Source organism: Pan troglodytes, chromosome Y (genome assembly GCF_028858775.2).
Source record: "Pan troglodytes isolate AG18354 chromosome Y, NHGRI_mPanTro3-v2.0_pri, whole genome shotgun sequence".
Taxonomy (NCBI): domain Eukaryota; kingdom Metazoa; phylum Chordata; class Mammalia; order Primates; family Hominidae; genus Pan; species Pan troglodytes.
Genome location: NC_072422.2, coordinates 27,556,229 through 27,570,021, shown reverse-complemented (window position 1 = coordinate 27,570,021; position 13,793 = coordinate 27,556,229). Strand labels below are relative to the sequence as shown.

The window sequence follows — 13,793 nt, the reverse complement described above, 5'->3', positions numbered from 1 at the left end:
AAGCAGACAAACTTACACATTTTGGAAGTTCAAAGAGAAGAGAGAAAGAAACAGAGTATCTAACGAAACAGTTGTCAAGAATGTCACAAATTTTAGGAAATAAATAAATACCAAGAAGCTCAAGAAATTCCAAGTAAGATAAACTCAAAGAAACACACACAAAGATACATGCTAATTAAACTGTCTAAAACAAAGACAAGGAGAATCTTGAAAGCAGCAAGAGAAGTCACTAGTCATGAACTAAAGACCCGCATTGATAATCAGAGGATTTCTTTTTTTTTTTCCTTTTTTGAGATGGAGTTATGCTCTTTCTCCCAGGCTAGAGTGCAGTGGTGCGATCTCGGCTCACTGCAACCTTCGCCTTCCGGTTTCAAGTGATTCTCCTGCCTCAGCCTCCCGAGTAGCTGGGATTACAGGTGCCTGCCACCAAGCCTGGCAATTTTTGTATTCTTAGTAGAGACCAGGGTTACACCATGTTGGCCAGACTGGCCTCGAACTCCTGACATTGTGATCCACCCGCCCCAGCCTCCCAATCATCAGCACATTTCTTATCAGACACCTCAGAAGCCAGAAAGCAGTGGGCTAACATATTGCAAGTGCTGTAAGGATAAACTGTCAAACAGAAATCTTATGTCCAAACAAGCTGCATCAAGGTGAGGGAGAAATTATGACATTCCCAGATAAAAGCTGGGGAAGTTTGTCACCACTAGATTACCCTTCGAGAAATGCTTTATGGAGTACTTCAGGGTGAAATGAAAGGACACTATACAGCTGTTTGAATAAAGATTAAGGTAAAGATAAATATATGGCCAGTTATGAAACCTATCAAAGCTTTTAACAATGTGCAACTCCACTATTTGTTCTCTACATGATTTACAACACTATTATATTAAAAGACTATCACCAGCTTATGTTTTTGGACATAAAATGCATCAAGGTGTAATTCTGTGAACTTAATAACTGACATGACGGGGTCTGAGCTATTAAGGAGTGGGGCTTTTGTATGCTACTGAAGGTAAACTAGTGTGACTTTAAAAGTGTTATAACTTTCTTAAATGTAATCGTCACAGCAACCACAAAAGGGAATAGTAACAAGCAGGTAGGACGCTTTCTGCATGACACCCGAGAGCAGGAGCTGGGGATCCAGCTGCTCTTATCTGAGGCATCTGCCTAGCCCTGCATCATGGGACCATGGCCCCAAGCCCGAGCTGGCCCACCAGGGAGTAAGTGTGGAGAGCCAAAGGCAGTTTCTCCACACAACTTCTTCCCCACCAGTGGCCACAAAAGCAGGAGAGGCTCATACGTGCCCAGCGCCCAGTGGAGCAGTGGAGGCAGAAGTGGTGGCTATGTGGGGACACAACTGAAACAAAGTGTTGGCCACCTGGCACAGCACCTGCCCCAACCCTGTCCATCCATCCATGGTTTCCCAGGAGTTTGAGGTTGAAACGATTGTTGACAAGACAAGAAAGGGAAGACGGAGTATTTGGTTTGGTGGAAAGGCTATGACAACAAGGATGACACTTGGGAACCAGGGCCACACTTCATGAACTGTGGGCAATATATTCACAATTTTAACACATCCCACACTGAAAAACAGAAAGACAACATACTGGCCAGAATAGGTAGAACTTCTTCAAACAATGCCAGAAAAGAAATCTCCAGCCTTACCGAAACCAACTTTTCTAAGAGCTCTTTTAAGATGCTAGCGATTAGCAAAGACCACAAGTCCAAAAACAGCCAGTTGTCTGCTGCCAGCCAGAACTTTGGGGAGAAACACAGCTTCATCTCTCTCCAATCCAAAGAATATGGAGCTAGTAAATTCAACTATCAATTGAATTTGCTTGCACCTCAGAGCCCCAGTAACACCAGGAACACAGTGTGTGGCTTTCAGGAACCTGAAAAACTGGACCCTGTTGAGCCACATCAGCAGGACACAGTGGTGCTTAAGGTGGCAGCAGAGAAGCCAGGCAGAGCTTTATCAGATCCCAGGTAAGAAAAGGCCGGGATGGAGAACAGACCCCAGATCTACCCACTAATGCCTCAGATGTCTGGCCCAATGACTGCTGCCAGGGCCACAGGCTCAGCTACCAAGGAAGAAAGTACATTGCTATTAATCGATCCATTAATAGCCCATGGAGCAACAAACATGCAAACATCCGTACCAAGAGTGAGAGGTGGGAAAAGAAAGGTTGTTGATGACAGGCTGGGTGTGGTGGCTCTCTCCTGTAATCCCAGCACTTTGGGAGACTGAGGCAGGTAGATCACCTGAGGTCGGGAGTTCGAGACCCCCCTGACCAACATGCAGAAACTCCATCTCTACTAAAAATACAAAATTAGCTGGGCATGGTGTCACATGCCTGTAATCCCAACTACTCGGGAGGCTGAGGGAGGAGAATAGCTGGAACCCGTGAGGCAGAGATTGTGGTGAGCCAAGATTGCACCATTGCTCTCCATCCTGGGAAACAAGAGTGAAACTCCAGAAACCCCATCTCAAAAAAAAAAAAAAAAAGAAAAGAAAAAAGAAAGCTTATTGATGACAGAAGAAACCAGCATTTTGTCAAGAGGGTGCGTTTCAGCACAAAGCTAACAAAGTGCCGACAGATACTGAGATACTGTGGGGAGGAAGAAAGATGGCTTCACTCAGATCCTGCTATCAACTAGATCAACAGAGAACAACTCACTAAATACAGAAGTAATGAAAGAAATTCAGGGTGCTCTGAATAGGGCTGCTGCCAATGACAGCAAGCTCATGCTACTCAGCGTAGCTGACAGTGTCTTTGCTGTGGCCTTGATTTTGTGTTCTTTGTGCGGCATTTAAGAAATGATAGAAAAAGGGCAAGCATTAAAAGAGTGGACACTAGTGAAAACTTTGTGAATACTTTCATTTAGGGTAAGAAGCCTATTATTTCATCAGTCAATGGCCCAGCCATTGGACTAGTCACATCCATACTGCCTCTTTGTGATGTGGTTTGGGCTAATGAAAAGGCGTGGCTTCCAACACCTTTGGTATTTGGAGGCGTGTACCAAATGCCTGGTCTCTCAGGCGTTTTGGACGGCACCTTTCACTCAGAAGGTTATGGTTCAAATTAAGGAGCTTGCCTCCTACAATCCTGTTGTGCTTGAGGAATCCAAAGCCCTTATGCACTGTAATGTGAAGATTGAGTTGGAACAGGCCAATGAGAGTGTGAACAGCTGAAGAAAATCTGGGGCTTGGCACAAGGGATAGAATCTGTGTTAAAAGTATGTGCAGAAGAAAATCTATCAGTTTTGATTGTCAGTCTGTCTGCTCATGACACTAGTACTGGGCTGAGCAGAATACATCATTAGCTACAAGACGCCCTAATCCAGCCTCATAGCCTGAAACAAGTTCACCCATAGCTAACACTTGGAAGCAGGACTAGAAATATCCAAGCTCCTTATTTAATATTACAAGGCATTTTTAAGCACTGTAACTTTAAAATAAGTAATGACAAAGCTTCTTTGCCCAAATGTCATTATTTTATGCACATATACACCCAAATATAAAAGCATACTGGTGAGCACTAGACTGTTCTTGGAAGCTCTAATTTTTATCTACAGCCAGTGCTATATAAAAGACCACAATTGTGTTTTATTACTTTTGGATGACAGAAAAGTCTGAAATGATGTTTGTTTTTCTTATTTCTTCCTCCTAGAATGCTGAGTCTAAAAGGGTATGAAGTAGCCTCCCTCAAATAGATACACAGAAACTGAGATACTGCCTTTGTCTTTATGAAGATACAAAATACCTCAGAGACAGAAAATTCTAAATCAAAAGACTTATTTTTTAGAATAAATATTTCTGACAAAAATTCCACTGATGATCATTCCCCCAAACCAAACATACACTTAGGATTCATGCTGACATATCAATTGATTTTCCTTTGTTTTTAAACACCTCATTCTTACCCAGTTAACATGAAGAAACCATTATCACTCTAGAATAAAATTTCTTGTGCAATATGAATGAATCATGGAATCGTTTAGGTATTGTTGCGGGATTTTGTAAGGAATCAGAGAGACCAATGGGGTTCAGGAGGATATTTATTACTTAGGTGCTCTGGCCCAGTCGGATTGACATCCAAAGGACTGAGCCATGAACAAAGAGTTAAGTTACCTTTTAAGCATTTCTTGGGGTGGGGGGAGATCTGTGCATGGGGAAGCATTACAGAAGTGAGAAACAAAGGCAGTTTTTCAATTAACGGAGACATGCATTACATCATTTCTTACTTTCCAAGGAAAAACATGTTTTGCGATTTAAGTTTATCTGTCTAGTGACCTTGCAGCTGCACAGCTAGAGAACCAGGGTCTTCACAATGCCTGGAAAAGGAGAAGAGATAAGGCTCACTAGCCACAGAAAAACAGGCAGTTACTTTTTAAAGGACTCCAGCTCTTTCTCTTCCTCAGGGGAAATCGGGTTTTCTTACATACAACTGAGTTTTTGCTTACACACTCTTTAATTTCTTTTAATTCCTGTTCCAGTATAAACATCTAAGTTATAATGTTTATAAAGTGTAGTTTTTAGGTTCAGTTGGAGTATTTTTAATACGTGAAAATTCTTGACACACTTAAATGCAGAAACTCCTTTCAAAACAAAACAAACTACCTTACATTTGGCATTAAAGTTTCTTGATGTCTGCTTTTATGTGCACACCACCCTCCAGGAAACTACATGTTCAGCTATCCAGAAGCTCTCTGAAGCCTGTCTTCTTGTCTGTCTAAGGACACGTCATTAAATAGGCATGATTAAATAATATTCGGGTCACCGGCGGTCAACTTGACCTTCAGCCACTCACTCTTCCCTCCTAGAAACTGCCCCGTGGGGCTGAGCATCCCAACTCTCTGTTAACGGTGGGTCTTTGTTCTTAGAGCTGCCAAGATGGTGGTAGGCTGCTCCAAAGATGGCAGCAAGCCTTCCATTCTCTCACCTGGGGTTCTTGGCTTCACAGTTTCTAAGGAATGGAACCTTGGGCCATGCAGTGAGTGTTATAAGTCTATTAGAAGCCATGGGTCACAGAAGAGAACTGTGGAGCCCAGCCACTAGTTTTCAGCTCGATTAGGACAAACCCAGGCACTTAGCCAGGCAGGAACAATAGCAAGCCTCTAGCCTGATCGGGAGCGGCAATGGGCGCCTCCCTGGATCAGAAGTGCAGTGGATATCCTGCCAGATCTGGAGGGGTGGAAGTCAATGGTGGGTCTGCAATGGCGGCATTCAGCAGTGGTGGAAGGCGAGGGAAACCTCAGCTTGAGCCAGAACAAACACAGACCAGAAAGGTGTGCAGTTGCGAGATTATTTAACAGAGTGAAAACAGAGCTCCTATATCAAAGGGGTTTGCCACTGCCGATTCAAATGCCTGAGTTTATATCCCGATCATTGTCCCTCCCCAGTGTACTCTCAGGCGATAGATGATTTGACTATTTCTTTACCTCCTGCTTTTAGCCTAATTGGTATTTTAATGAGTTCTCTTTATTACCTGATTGGTCAGGTGTGAGCTGAGTTACAAGCCCCATGTTTAAAGGTGGGCGCAGTCACCTTCCCCAGATAGACTTAGGAATTCTTAGTCAGCCTAGGAAATCCAGCTAGTCCTGTTTCTCGTAATCATGTCTTCCTCTTTCCAGTCAACACTAGCATATAAAGAGACAACACTTTGGAGATTCCAAAGATTTTAGAAGTTCTACTCCAAGAAAAAGGGACAAACACCAAACTCATTTCACAAGCTCACATCTATTAAGAAGAAAACCCCAGTGATACAGGAGTTAAGAAGAAATTACTCAGGCAGAGAGTAAGGGTGTGGGAGTCCTCCATAAGGCTCATTTTCATGACTAGCAGCCCCAAATCATTTACCAACAAACGGCGGCCTGTAAAGTCGAGTTGCAGACATAGACAAGCAAGCTGGAAGCTTGCACAGGTGAAGGCCGGCAGGAACAAGGGACTAGACATGTTCAAGATGGCAGCTCCATCGTCCCTTCTCTGCCAGCCATGTGTACAGTAATGAGCAGACAAGATGGCTCCGATCAACTGGCACAGCCCAATATGCAAAATAACCTTAGGGTGGGGCCTCTGGATGTGGTGGCTCACCCCTGTAATCCCAGCAACTTTGGGAGGTGGGAGGATCACTAGGTCAGGAGTTCCATAATGGCCTGACCAACATGGTGAAACCCCGTTTCTACTAAAAATACAAAATTAGCTCGGTGTGGTGACACGCGCCTGTATTCCCAGTTACTCAGGAGGCTGAGGCAGAATTGCTTGAACCTGAGAGGTGGAGGTTGCAGTGAGCCAAGATCCCGCCACTGCACTCCAGCCTGGAGGACAGAGCAACGCCCCTTCTCAAAAAAAAAAAAAAAAAAAAAAAAAAAAATTAGGGTGGGGCAACCAACCTTCCTCACACACTATGTAAATGTCACAGCTGATCAAACCAATCTGTGAACCCTATGTAAATCAGACACAGCCTCCTCAAACTGGGCTAGAAAATCCAGCACATCGGCTGCCAGCCGGTCCTTTCCCCTCGGAGATCCCTCTCTCTATAGAGACAGCTGCTTCTCTTTCTCTCCTCTTCTGTCTATTAAACCTCCGCTCCTGAACACCTTGGGTGTGTCCATGTCTTATATCTTCCTGGTGTATGACCATGAGCTCCAGGGTGTATACACCAGACAATGTAGCTGTTTCACCAGGACCAGAGTGTTCAACTGTTGAAATCTACCAAATGTTCAAATTAAAACAAATTTTTCCCTTTTCCAAAATCATTTATTTTAAAACAAGACAGTACAGGTTGACCATCGCGAATAACAAAAATTAGAGGTGTTCTCTAATCTGAAACTTGAGGGCTGACACGACACAAGTGAAAAACTCCATCCCTCAGTCTTAACGCAATCTTTGTTTCACGCACAAAACAAATATACAAAATTACCTTCATGAAGATAGATGAAAAATAAATGAATTTCCTGTTAAGACTGGTTTCTCATCACCAAGATATGCAAACATTCTAAAATCCAAAACACTTCTAAGTCCCAAGCATTTCAAATAAAGGATACTCAACCTGTACTTCTTTTTTTTTTTTTTTTTTTTTTTTTTTTGAGACGGAGTCTCGCTCTGTCGCCCAGGCTGGAGTGCAGTGGCGCGATCTCGGCTCACTGCAAGCTCCGCCTCCCGGGTTCACGCCATTCTCCTGCCTCAGCCTCCCGAGTAGCTGGGACTACAGGCGCCCGCTACCACGCCCGGCTAATTTTTTTTGTATTTTTAGTAGAGACGGGGTTTCACCGTGTTAGCCAGGATGGTCTCGATCTCCTGACCTCGTGATCCACCCGCCTCGGCCTCCCAACAACCTGTACTTCTTAACTTATAAGACCAATACTATTCACCTAACAAAGCTAGACAAATATTTTTTCGAAGGAAGGAAGGATGGAAGGAAGGAAGGAGGGAGGGAGAGAGGGAGGGGAAGGGGGAGGGAAGGGAAAGGGGGAGGGAAGGGGAAGGGAAGGAGAAGGGAAGCAAAAGGGAAGAAAAAGGGAAGGAGAAAGGAAGGGAAGGAGGGAAGGGGAAAGTAGAGACCAACACAATACCTTTTAACAATGAGGACTAAGATCTGATTTTTTATGTTGCCCAAATTCCTGTCTAAAGGGTCTGGGGAGTCATTCCCTACAAATCATAAATCCTCATCAGATGGCTTTTATTTAACCCTATATATCGTGACTTACTTTTCAGTCTGACTCTGGCATAACATTACGATACAAGGAAGAAAATCAAAATATTTTACCCCAAAACATGTTTCTTAGCCATATCTTGAAACAGCTCTGCAAAGCTTTCCTTTGTGGGAGAAAATCTGCATCTGTTAAGAATCTCTATTAATATAGCCAAGTGTTTTTCTTCCAAGCCCTGTCAATCCTAAAGAGATTAACTGAAGGTCTAGCACCTTTTCAAGATCTGAATAAAAAACATTTGTCATTTATTGTCTCTAAGGGCAGCCACTATAAAAAGACTTCACAAGAACCTTGGTCTCCATAATCTTTTATCTTAACCTGAACATGTGCTTTCTATGATCCCAGGTCTTTGCATAAAACCAATTGCCAACCAGAAAATGTTTAAATTTACCTTTACCCTGGAAGCCCCCATCACCCGCTTTTGAGTTGTCCTGCCTTTCTGGACCAAACCAGTGTATTTTGTACATGTATCTGATTGATGCCTAATGCCTCCCTAAAATGTATAAAACCAAGCTGCACCCCGACCACCTTGGGCACATGTTCTCAGGACCTCCTGAGGGCTGTGTCACGGACCATGGGCACTCATATTTGGCTCAGAATAAATCTCTTCAAATATTCTATAGAGTTTGATTCTTTTCATTGACAACAATATACATGCAAAAATCCTCAATAAAATACTAGCAAGAAATCCAGCAGCATATTAAAAGTACAAGGTACCATGATGAAGTGTTGGATTTATCAAGAACGTAAGGGTGTTTAAACATATGAATTGATTCCTAATATATTGTCAGAAGCCTCTGAACCAGACCAATTCCATCTTGAATAGGGGCTAGGTAAAATAAGGCTGAGATCTACTGGGCTGCATTCCCAGAGGGTTAGGCATTCTAAGTCAAAGGACGAGACAGAGGTTGGTACAAGATACAGATCATAAAGACCTTGCTGATGAAACAGGTTGCAGTAAGAAAGCCAGCTAAACCCCACCAAAACCAATATGGCAATGAGAGTGACTTCTGGTCATCCTCACTGCTGCAGTCTCACCAGCGCCATGACAGTTTACAAATGCCATGGCAATGTCAGGAAATTTACCCTATATGGTATAAAAATGGAAAGCATGAATAACCCAACCCTTGTTTTGCATATAATCAACAAATAACCATATAAATGGGTAACCAGCAGCCCTCAGGGCTGCTCTGCCTTTGGAGTAGCCATTTTCTTATTCCTCTACTTTCTTTTCCCCTGCCCCTCCCCCACCCCTTCCTGACAGAGTCTCACTTAGCCCCCCAGGCTGGAGTGCAGTGGTGCAATCTCAGCTCACTGCAACCACCGTCTCCCAGGTTTCAAGCAATCTGCTGTCTCAGCCTCCCAAGTAGCTGGGATTACAGGCACCTGCCATCATGCCTGGCTAATTTTTCTATTTTACTAGAGATGGGGTTTCACCAGGTTGGTCAGGCTGGTCTTGAACTCCTGACCTCTGGTGATCTGCCTGCCTCGGCCTCCCAGAGTGCTAGGATTACAGGTGTGAGCCACTGTGCCCGGCCTATTCCTCTACTTTCTTAATAAACTTGCCTTTACTTTATGGTCTCACCCTGAATTCTTTCTTACATGAGACCGAAGAGTCCTCTCTTAGGATCTGGATCAGGAACCTTTTCCAGTAACAATATCATCAGAAATACAATAAAGAAAATAAGGCTATCTCAATTGAGTCAAAAAAATTATCCAAACTAATGTAAACACCTTTTCATAATAAAACTGATTTTGAAAAGTTGGAATACAAGAGAAGTTTCTCAACAGCATAAAGGCCATATATGAAAAACTAATAGCTAACATGGTCACAGGTATTCGAACCAGAGCGACTCCCACAGGAAGTCCACACAAAATGCAGGTCACAAAGACCCTGCTGATAAAACAGGATGCAGTAAAGAAGCTGGCTCATTGTATGCTAAATATAATGCATTAGCTTGCGAAAAGACACTCCCACGAGCGTCATATCACTTTACAAATACCGTGGGCACCATCCAGATTTTATCCTATATAGTTCAAACAAGGGAGAAACCATCAGGTGGGTTGAGAGTGGGGAGCAGCAGATTCCCACCCCTCTCTCAGAAAACCCATGAATAATCCACTTGTTTAGCACAAATAAACTTTGTTTCACACGTAATCAAGAAATCACCACAAAAATAACCAACTAGCAACTCTCAGGGCTGCTCTGCCTATGGAGTAGCCATGCTTTTGGTTCCTTACTTCTCTATAAACTTGCTCTTACTTTACTCTGTGGACTTGACCCAGGTCCAGGAACCCTCTCTAGGGGTCTGGATCAGGAATAACAACATCACCAAATCGTGAAAGACTAAAAGCTTTTCCTCAATCAGGAACAAGATAAGTACGCCTGCTCTTACTACTACTAATCAACACAGTAGAGCATATAGGCAAAAAAGGGAAGAGATAAATTTGGTCCAAAAAGGAAAGAAAAAGTAAAACTATGTTATATTTGCAAGTGACGTGATCTTACTGTAAAAAAAACCTCTAATTCATAAAGAAATTTAACAAAATTGCAGGATAAATAAAATCAATATAAAAAAATTAGTTGTTTTGATATACTAGCAATGAATATCCCAAAAGAAAATTAAGAAAACAATTCCATCCACAAGAGCAGCAAAAAGAGTTAGCACTACAGTACTTAGAAATAATTTTGCAGAGAAGAAATAAGAGTGTTGAAGAAGTAAACAGAATCTAAGTAAATGAAAAGACATCCGATGTTCATGTCTTGGAAGACTTAATACTGTTAAGAGGCAATCACTCTTTTGAGAGAGATTCAATGCAATATCCAACTTAAAATTTATATGGATTTTTATAGAACCTAGAAGGTCCAAATAACCTCAAAAACAAATAAAAACCTATGCAAAACCAAAAACACAAACAAACTAAAAACCTCAACAAAGCTGAAGGACTTATATTCCCTGATGTACTAATCAGGAGTGTGGCATTGGCCTAAGGACAGGCATATAGACCAAAGGAATATAATTTAGAGCCTAGAAACAACTGCTTGTATCTTCAACAAGGTGCCTAGACCACTCAATGGGGTAAGACCACCATGTTCATCATGATGGGAAAGCTGGATATCCACATTCAAAAGAATGGAGTTGGACACTTAGTTTCACATCATTCACAAAAATCAACTCCAATTGGATGAAAGATCTAAAATTAAGAACCATAAAAATAAAAAATTCTTAGAAAACAATGTAGGAGAAAATAGCTTTTGCTTTGGATTTGCCAATGATTTCTATACTGAGGATGATGGAAACACAGGAAACCAAAAAAGACATAAATTAAACTTCATGAAAATTAAAAACTTCTGTGCATAAAATAACATTATCAGCAGAGTGGAAATAAATCCTGAAGAATAGGAGAAAATGTTTGTAAACCATTAGTCTGGTAAGGAATTAATATCCAGAATATATACAGAAACTCACTACAAAAAATAATCAAATTCAATAATGCTATAAAAACTGGAAGATACATTTCTCTAAAGCAGATATACAAGTGGCCAGTAATATCACAAGAGCCAATGCTCAATATCACTACAATAGTCATAAGGAAATGTAAATACAAACCACAATGAGGTTACATCTTACATACGTTAGGATGGCCATTAACAAAAGTGAAAATAGTAGTGTGGGAGAGGATTTGGAGAAACTAAAGCCTGCGTAAGGTGAGGTTGGGAGTGTAAAGTGGTGAAGCCAATGTTAAAAAAGTTCAGCAGATCTTCAAAAAGTTAAACACAACTTACCCTATGACCCAGCACATCCATTTCTACAAATATACTCAATAGCTCTGAGAATAAGAACTCAGAGATCTGTGCTCATAGTAATATTCACAATAACAGTAATCAAGAGCTAAAAGGTAGAAATAATCCAGGTGTCTATCAACAGACCGATGTATAAACAACATCTAGTATACACATATGAGAGAGTATCCCCTGAAAATGAATCAAGTTCTGACCATGCTACAACATAGATGAACCTCTAAAACATTATGCTAAGCTAACAAACTAGACACAAAGGCACAAATTTGTGTGATTTCACTTATGTGACATACCTAAAATAGGAAATGCATAGAAACTAAATGAATATTTTAAGTTATCAGAGATTGGAGGGTAGTGAAAATGGGAGTCATTAGTTAAAAGAATTTGTTGAGGGTGATAAAATATTTTGAGGGTGATAAAATATTTTTGAGATAAAGCAGGAGTGACTGCACAATATTGCAATCATTCAATATACACCAGTCATAACTGCACAATATTGTGCAATTAATGCCACTGAATAAAGCTAACTTAAAAAAGAGGTTAAAACGGCTAATTTTGTGTTATGTATATAATTACATGATTTACTACAATAAAAAAAGTAAAAGAAAAAAATCAATGCTGGCATCTTGCAGAGAAAAAAATTTAGGTTAACTGGAACATGTTTTTAAAAAAATGCTTCTACACTTCAAGGTATTACATGGGCAAGTAAAAGGGTTCCTTCCTTCACTTCCGGAAAAAAATTTTCTTCAGAAGTCATTCATTTCTGCTTGGAACGGTAAGGTAAGCCTTCCTTCAAATTACACGTAAAAATCACATACTTGCTTGGACAGTGCAATAATAAGTCAATGATGAAGGTCTGCCAGGCTTTTTCTTTACTAAGTGCATCCAACACTGTTGGAAGTAAAGCAAAACATAAGGTCATCACTTCCAGTGCTTCACAGCAAACTTGTTCATCTTCCACCTCCAGCTTATTGCTTCCATTGGTGGTCTGCAAAATTAGAATCAGGAGCAAGTTACCTAGAGACACATTCAAGAAGAAATTCACAAACCCTCTGGTTGACATTTACAATTGCCTACTTGGTAAAGACCGTGCAGCCTCAGACTCTTCACTTGCGGCTAGAGAGGCTCTTTGGGATATACTCCAAGGGGGATTTAAGAAGCACATTCACTGATAGGTACTCCTCACTTTTCATGTTCTTCTGGATGTGACTGATCTGCTTCAATCATAACTGCTACTACAGAATCACTTTGGCACTGCAGTTTGGGTCTTGAGTAGTTCTATTGTAGAGCCTACCTACAAGTCATTTCATTCAAAAATTGATCATAATACAAATGTTCAGGAAGCCTATGGAAGACTTCTGCAACCTAAAATACAACTAGGTAGCTAATAATTTTTAATCTGTCACTATCCATCAAAATGTAACTAAGACTTGTATGTTTGGAACAGAATAACCATTCAACTATTCCTAAAACGGAAGTTGTATAATGCCATGACACACTTTCTCATTTTAACTATACTAATGTATATTTAAATACACTAATGTATATTTTAATGGAGACCATCAGGGTTCTATATGGGTAGGTAAACACCACAGACAACAAAGAGCTAAACAGTCTTATTTCTGTAAATAGCTTGCTTAATGTACCACAAGGCTGGTGATAATACCTAAATGTTAGACACTCTTCCTGCTGTTGAGTGTTCTAAAAGAACGATGTAAAATTGATTGATTGGTTGATTGAGACAGAGTCTTGCTCTGTCACCAGGCTTGAGTGCAGAGGATTTCCACTCACTGCAACATCTGCCTCCCAGGTTCAAGTGATTCTCATGCCTCAGCCACCCATGTAGCTGGGATGACAGGCATGCGCCACCATGTGCGGCTAATTTGCCCCCTTCCCCCGCCCCCCACCTGCCGGAGAGATGTGGTTTCACCATGTTGACCAGGCTGGTTTTGAACTACTGACCTCAGGCGATCCGCCCACCTTGGCCTCCTAGAATGCTGGGATTAACAGGTGTGAGCCACTGTGCCCGACGCCAGGTAAAATTTAAATGCCATAATTCCCAAAGAGACAGTTACCAAAAATTTACACAGGACAAAATCAAGAAGAACTAAAGAAAATAGGGAGAGGTGGATTCATTACAGTATAACTATATTTGAGTCAATGAGAAGTCTTTTTAAAAAAGTAGGAAAAGAAAGCTGCCTCATAGCAGGCTTCTAGAGTATTTTATTTCCAAAATAAAACAATATATTCTCATTTTATTTATAGGTAGCAATAA

The 13,793-nt window shown here is 41.2% G+C and overlaps 1 protein-coding gene and 1 pseudogene across 1 annotated transcript in view; one reads left to right on the top strand and one right to left on the bottom strand.

Annotated features, from left to right (window-relative positions):
• Positions 1 to 13,793, bottom strand: part of USP9Y (ubiquitin specific peptidase 9, Y-linked) — a 144,737-nt gene that overhangs the window by 54,260 nt on the left and 76,684 nt on the right. Inside the window, 1 exon segment of the mRNA NM_001009110.1 lies at positions 12,337 to 12,506. The gene's annotated coding sequence lies outside the window, so the exon portion shown is untranslated.
• LOC129138900 (testis-specific chromodomain protein Y 2-like) lies at positions 1,544 to 3,327 on the top strand (annotated as a pseudogene).